This window comes from Giraffa tippelskirchi, chromosome 7, assembly GCF_054371585.1.
Source record: "Giraffa tippelskirchi isolate mGirTip1 chromosome 7, T2T-mGirTip1v1.2.pri, whole genome shotgun sequence".
NCBI classification, from domain to species: domain Eukaryota; kingdom Metazoa; phylum Chordata; class Mammalia; order Artiodactyla; family Giraffidae; genus Giraffa; species Giraffa tippelskirchi.
The window spans coordinates 37,882,923-37,890,547 of NC_137281.1; the positions used below are offsets into that span (position 1 = coordinate 37,882,923).

At 40.9% G+C, this 7,625-nt stretch overlaps 1 long non-coding RNA gene across 1 annotated transcript; it reads left to right on the forward strand.

Moving 5' to 3' along the window:
• Positions 1–549: 549 nt before the first annotated feature.
• On the forward strand, positions 550–6,955 carry LOC145515861 (uncharacterized). Its single transcript, XR_014061074.1, has 4 exons — positions 550–939; positions 4,510–4,627; positions 6,028–6,093; positions 6,682–6,955. It is a non-coding gene; the product is annotated as an uncharacterized LOC145515861 (long non-coding RNA).
• The last annotated feature ends 670 nt before the right edge of the window (positions 6,956–7,625 follow it).

Genomic DNA, 7,625 nt, shown 5'->3' on the forward strand with positions numbered 1-7,625 from the left:
AGCCCTTGCCCACGAAGGCCACACAGAATACAAAACAGACCTTTTCCCTGTCTCTACACCCAGCGCCGCTGCAAGCCACAGAAGCACTCGAACTCTGGGACAGACAGGGGCGCTGGTGAACCAGGACAGGGTCTGGCACAGTGTTGGGCACTCCAGTAGATCAGGGACTTTGTGACTTTTATAATGCAGTCACGCGGAAGCAGAAGTATGCCTAGACACAAAGTTTCCCTCAATGACTCTGACAGTCGAGATACACTTTTATTTCCTAAGTTCCAGCCACGTCTGGCACACAAGCCTACTCGGCACACCCGCACTCTCTGCAGCGCGACTTCACGCACGCGCACAGACTCCTCCCCATCAGTTCTCCCAGGCTCCGCCCCTCAGGCGGATATTCTCCTACAACTTCTGAAATCACCCGGCCCCATCCCTCCTGCCTTCACCTCTAATTGGACGCTGGCCTCCATAGGCTCCGCCCCTCGGCGACGTGAGCCCGCTTCCCTCCGAGTCTAGGCGCCGAGGGGGCGGGGCGGGGCGGGGCGTCGGCGCCCTATTGTCATGGAGACGGGAAGCCGGCGGCTGCGGTGGCGGGCACAGCCCAGCTGAGGTGGCAGCGAACCGGCCGCGACTGAGGCGAGGCCGAGCAGCCCCGAGCGCGCGGAGCCGACCGCTGGCGGCCTCTCAGAGCAGTGTCCTCCGGGGCTCGGGCTAGGCCGGGGTGATCGCAGGGAATGCCCAGGAGCGTCCCCGCCCTGCTCGCGTAGCTCCTGCTCTTGCGGCCCTTCAGCTCCCCAGCGCCCGCCCCCAGCTCCGCCCGCCGCCGCCGCCGCCGCAGCCTCTCGCGCTAACGGTCGGTAGCGGCCCGCGCGCGCCGCCCGCCGGGGGCTCGCGCCAGCCACGAGGGAGCGTCCGCGGCTCACGCTCCCGCGCCGCGGAGGAGAGGTGAGCCCCGTGTCCACCCTGCCACCGCGTACCCTCCCCGTCTCGGCCGGGCTTCCTGCCTCTCGAGCCGCGTCCACGTCCGCCCGTGGACGGGATGGACGCGGTGGTGCCCTGCGCCCCTCGGGGCTCTCGGTAGGCATGGGCCGCGTGAACGTTGGGCGGGATTCTCGTGGTGTGACGGTCCCCCCAGCGGGCGGGCGTAGGCGTGGTCCCCTCCATCCACGCGCGGCGGCTTCACCCTCTCGGCTCTGGTCCAGGATGCTGATCTCAGAAATGGAGCCCTGGAGGTTTGTGACATCGAGAATCTGAGTCTGTCAACACAGACATCCTCATTACATCATCCTGCCACTCTGGGCAACCCTCCCCTCCCAAAACACACACACACCATACTTACAACTCCTTCCCCCCACCACCCCCTGGTTTTCTAATACTGTCTTCTTTTTGGTGTCAAGGACTTGGAGAGAATCCTGAAAGATATTGAAGCGTTTAGAATTTATGGTTCTGTTGCTGTGGTTGTCACCTCCGCTCTGCGTCAAATTTGAGACTCATTTCTTAAGGATGTCTCTATTTTCTGCTTTATTTGCACATTGATGGCTCTGCTGCTCGGCTGGCCACCGCCGCCCGGCGTCTGAGATAGACTCGTGTTAATATGCGAGAGGGAAGAGCTGATGATTAGCAGGCAGGCGGGATTCAGATAGCATCTGGCGGGTTTTCTCCGTTTTCATGTGAAAGCTTTCCGTTTTTGCTGGTAAACCCGAGGTTTTAACTTTTAGCCTTGGATGCATTCCTTTCTCTCCCCTCCCTCCTTTCCCCCTTTTATTCATCAGCTTTCCAGTTTGGGAGCCTGCTTACTTTTAGCAGTAGTTTAACTCATCTCCTGTCACTGAAGCTTTCTCCCCCTGGCAGGCAGGAACTAACTCCCTCTGGTTCCAGGTTACCAAGACGACTCTCTTTCTTTTCCGCTTACTAGTGCATTTGTATCTTTCTGAACATTTGCACTTAGGTTAGGGCTAGGCATGCCTTGATTTTAATGAAAGACTTTAAAACATTCTAATTTTAAAACTTCCTAAGGGTTTATTGGTTTGTCATGTCTGCACGGATCCTGTTACGCATTACTCTTAAAATTTAGAGCTTTAAAATAACAGACCCAATTGTATTGCTAAGACATGGTGTAGAGCTTGCTCTTAGAGTTTGGGCTGTACAGTTGTCATTGTTTAAATCAAGTGCAAAAGAGGTTATTCCTGTTTATTTAGTGTAATAACTGTTTACAGTAAAAACTTTAAAGACTTATAAAAGTAGATCTGCTGTATTTTAAAGATCTCATCATTCTTGTGGGAGAGACACAACACTGAGGCTAGGAAAGGCAACAGATTGCTTCTGTCATATCGCTTTGCTGTTTTGGAGTGTACTTAAAGGATTATGATTGATAAGGCTGTCTTGCCAGAGAATGTTGACACAGGTGTGCATCGTTATCTTAATTAAGATCCTGAGAAAATGTTGTCTATAAAATGGTGACATAAGAAGGGCGGCATATTTTTGTACAGTTTTGCTTCTGGAGAATTTAATTGCACTAGAAATCTGTCTTTGAGTTCCAGATTTTGTGAGCACTTTGGCAGCAGAAGTTTGAGAGAAATGATAGTTCAATGTTAAGTGTTCTGGCATGTATTGATACTACTTGTGGCTTTTTTGGCAATGCCTCTGTTGGCTTTCTTTGTGCTCCATCTTTGTGGAATAATGGTTTCTGATTTAGAAAGGAAAGCATGAATAGCTAGTATGTTATTAAGCAAATGTTTATTAGTATTCAGAAAAAAAAATGTAGAGGAAGGCATGCTTAATGTGCAGAAACAGGAATGTAATGAAAGGGTAAATATATAAGAAATTTATGTCCCTTCATTTTTTTTTTGAAAAGTCTCTTAGGATGTTTTCATGATCTAAAACATTTTCTTTTTTCTTCTCAAGTACTTAGCTACATTGTTTATGGAATGCCTTGTTTTATTTCCAGACACAGAAGAAAACTGTTTTATTTCTTTCAAAATGTGGTTCTGTAAATTCGAATTGATGAGCAAGTGAAAATAGTGCATTTAGACTCTTATTAGTTTAAGGATCTGAATCATAACTTGGATGACCACTAAAATAATATTACTGTCCTTTACTTCAAATCTCTGAATGCCAAAACAATAGCAAGACGGATGCTGTTGATTATATTACCCCTTGGCTTACCCAGCACCTAATACCCTTCAACATAAGTATTGCATTAAGATGTCCCCCTTCTCTTTGTAGCTCATGATTTCCTGGAAGCTGGCTGTCCATCACTGTGTATGTAAGATGTGTGAGTGTTTTTCTTTAATATTAAAACTCATTGTGGAAAAAGGAAATGAAAGTGGAGGAGGCCATAGGCGTTATGATCGGAGAGGCCAGGTATACAGTCACAGCTTATTCGTGACACCAGGGATAATTAGCTGCCTGGCATTATATGGGAAACTAAAATCAAAGAATGATTTATTTAGACTTGTTTGCTGAAACGAAAACAGGAGCATTACTTTTGAGATAATTGCTTTAGTTATCCCCCAACTCCCCTATCAAAATTTTTTTTTCTGGTAGCCAGTATCAGCATCCCAGTGTTATTATCCATCTATTATTTTCAAGTATGATATGCTATGTTAAAAGAAATGAAATCGGAATATGAGCTAATTACCTGTCATTTGGGTTAATAAATAATGCCAAGTAATTATTAATGTATTAATGTATAATTATATATTTTTACAGTATAGAAATCTTGGGGAAATTTTCAGTGTTTTTCAGTTGCTAATGTGCAAGTAAGTGAGATCATGTGATCCTGAGTGAATTAAACATGTTTTTTAAAATAGATTATGAAAACAGTATTGTATTTTGGAATAACGTCTTAACTCTGAGATAGCAGAGCCTGTTTTGTGTGGTACTACCTCACTATCTTTACATATTTCCCTTCAGTGTCTACATTGTGTTGACTCCTGTAGTTTTAACATCTTTTTGGTATAAATGTTAGCTGTTTTTATAGAGAATAATTGTCCTTAATAGAATAGCAGCTGATACAACTCTGAAAAGATGTAAAAACCTTGGAATTATTATTATTTTTGTTCAGTAATGACTCTGGTTTGCTTTCATAGCACTACTCTGGAGTGTGGTACTCATGACTTGACTTCTGCATAAATCTGTAGTATTTTTATAGCTGGAGTATAACTAAGTACCAATTTAGCGTGGTAAATTAACTTAGATGCTTCAAAATTGAAAACCAGTATATACAAATGTAGTTAAGGTTTAAATCTTTATTGGTAAGGATGCACTTAACATTTGTTCAGGAGAAGAGAATATAATTTTCTCCTGCAGTTATCTTTTATGTAATCCATTTTTCTAGCCTTTTCTCAGGTTAATGATATTCCACACCTTGATACAGTCTTTACTTGTTTATTTGCAGTAATATAAAGTGATACCGTGGCAAAAATTAGATTAGACATTCATATCTAATATCTCAGAAGTATTTAACCAGAATTATATATTTCCTTAAACAGAATCATTTTTATTTCTGTGCAGGTTATGAGTATGATGCTTCCGTAATACGTTTGGATGTTTTCAGCTAAGTTCACTTCTGAACTATGGGGTTCCTCCAAGTGTTGACTGAAATCTGTCCTTGAGCATCCCACGCTCATCTGTAAGTGAGTGTCTGCACATTTGTGCTTGTATATTTGGGAGTAAACCCAAAATAGCATCAGTGTTTGTTTTACCAAAGTATTTATATTGGTAATAGGGACAGTCTCAGTACAGAATGGAAACAACATCACTTGAGGCCTTTATTACAATTTTACCAATGTATTAATAAGTAGGAACATTTTGCTTCATGGAAATATACTGAATGATTTATTTTTTAATGGTATCTTTGGATAGTGAAATTTATGAACTCAGTGCTTTTCATAAAAATCAAGACTGAGGTTAAGATGTGTTATAAAGATAGAATTATTATTTGAAGGAAATATTTATTTCGAATTACAGCTTTTTATTATTTTCATTACCCCGGTTCTTTTTTGAATAAATATAACGGGAGTATCAGCTCTAGTCACAGGTACTAAACTCTCTTAATGACAAAGGACATACAGGTGTGCACAAAACTTGTCACTTCTCATCAGAATAGGGGCTGCTGAACACAGCAGATGAGAAAAGCTATAAGAAAAAAAAATTGTGCAGAATATTTGTGTTGTCTAGTGGGGAGGGCAAAGTACTGGATTCAGCAATAGGGAATATTTTCTTAAGTAAAAAAGATGGTATAAGGACCAAAAGAAAAAGAGGCTAATTCTACAGAAGGCAACTTGAGTACAGTCTGCTATAGAATCAGTGCTTCTCTCTGAATACTTTCACAGACATTAAAGTGATTCTCAATATTAAATGAAGTAATATCTAATTGTTTTTAAATAGCACCTTTGTGTTCTTCTATAACTGATTGAGCCTTATAGGTTTTCATGTATGACCAAGAGCTGAAGTATTACAGTGACTTAGGAAACACACAGATACAAAGAAAATGTTATACAGTGAACGATCTAATTCCTCTTTGTTTGTTTTTAAGCTTAGTTTTTGGTTTTGGTTTTGTTTTTTTAACCACTTATAAACTTGTTGAATTTAAAAGATGAAGGATTAGATTTTTTGTTTCCTTCCTAAGAATGAATATAGAAAAATCTAAACATATAGGCAAATTAGTTGGATTTTATATCTGTTATTCAACAAAATTTATTAAGATTCATATTTATTACTTATATATTAATGGTATTCAAATATATTAAAACTAATTCTAATTTTATATAAAATAGGTGTGTGGAAGGGAGTTCCCTACTTTTGAAAAGATGAAGAAAAGCATCTCCTTTTCAACAATAATAGATTATGGTTGATAATTGAGAAGGTTATATTAAATGTTCTCTGGTGGAAATGGTTAGGGTATGCTTTTTGAGAAATATATCATTCAGGAATAAAACCAATTGAAGTATAGGTAATTAAATTGTAATTCAATGAAGGAAGGAAGTGGTAGGAAAGATGAAGCTAACTCTTGCTGTTTTTCTCTTTAAGAATCTACAGTCCATAAAGGAGCCACTGTACTGGCTTTTGGAAGGAGGAGATTCTGAAGATAGGGAGGTAATATTATCTCTTTTAAGAGAATACTTTTCTCTGTAATCCTGCGCCTTTATTACATATAAGAACTTTATCTAGGAGGCAGCAATTTCTTTAAATTTGGGGTATGGAAACAATCTGATTTTTCACTGCCGAGTGTTTGAGCTGCTGTGTTGGGAGGGCTGAGAAATCTCAGCTGGGTCTACTCAGCACCCTTAAAATAGCTTCTTTCTGAGAATTAGATCTGTGATGGTGGCCTACCCCATCCCAGGAGGTGTCGTTTTAGTGTGTGGTTGATGTGCACACGCTGAGCAGTTGCTTAGCTGTCCTCATTCACCTCCCTGGCTTTGTTGCCTTCTCTAGGGGAGCACGCTGTCTGCAGGGCAGTTTACTGTCAGCCACCACCCAGCTCAGAGTGGGAGACTCGCTGGTTGACAACTGGTTCCAGGGCTCTGCCAAGGAGCTCTCCAGGCCCAGCCGGGGCTGCTGTAGTGCACGGGAGGCCGGGAGCTCCGCCACTCGGGTTCCTTCCCTAGTTGTCGGCTTTAGGTCCCTTTCCATTTTTTGTGTAATCCTGGGCTGTGGGTAATACTTTCCCTTTCCTCTCACTAGGTTGGCTTGCTGCTCTCTTTGCAGCTGTTGCAGGGATTCGCATGGAATGGAGGACTCTGTTTTATTCTGGATGAGATCTTTGAGCATTTCTCCGCATGATTTTTCAGTTTCAAAAACCTCATGTTGGTGTCCAAGAGTGAATCTAAGATTCTTGAACAACAAAAATTAAAAATAAGAAAATTTGTATCAAAAGAAAAGCTTCCATCTTTTCAGGCTATGCTGCTGCCTTGACTATGCAAGTTAAATTAAAAACAGAGTCAAATCCTCTTATAAAGTATCAGTCTATTTCTATCATTCAATCATTCTATTTTGAAGAATGTTTATAAAGGCTTAAATTGTGTTACGGTATTTATGTAATTTTATTTCCTTTTTAAGAAAAGTAATATACTTTTCTAGTCATCAAAAATATCTACTCCCCAAACTATAGCTATAGAAAGATGTTAATGGAATAATGAAGGACTTTATGATGTCTAATTATATAATTGGGAAATGGGTAAGCAACAGTAGTAATAGCTAAAACCAGTTTCTTCTATTAGAGAGCAGTATAGAGTTAAAAACAAAAAACTTCAAGAAGAAGACTCTGTAATCTTTAAATCAAATGACATTTTTGGTTAATACAATAGGAAGAAGCGTACCAATCTCAGACTCTTTTATTCTGGCCTAGGTAGAGGTTGGAAGCAGCTGAAGAGCTGTTAACATGTGGCCTGAAAAAAACTATCTGAAAGTGATTACTTGGAAGGCAGTTTACATTTGCAGAACAATTCAATATTATGACCTTGACCAACTTTTACACTTCATATTACTTGGGTTATTACTCCAGCTTTTAAAATATCAATCTATGGTATAGCTTGTGTATGGAATACAAGGGTATTTTTTAATTGACTAAGTCTTGCTCGTCATTCTAAATTGCGCTTTAGTATTACAAAGTTGAAATGTAATATTTA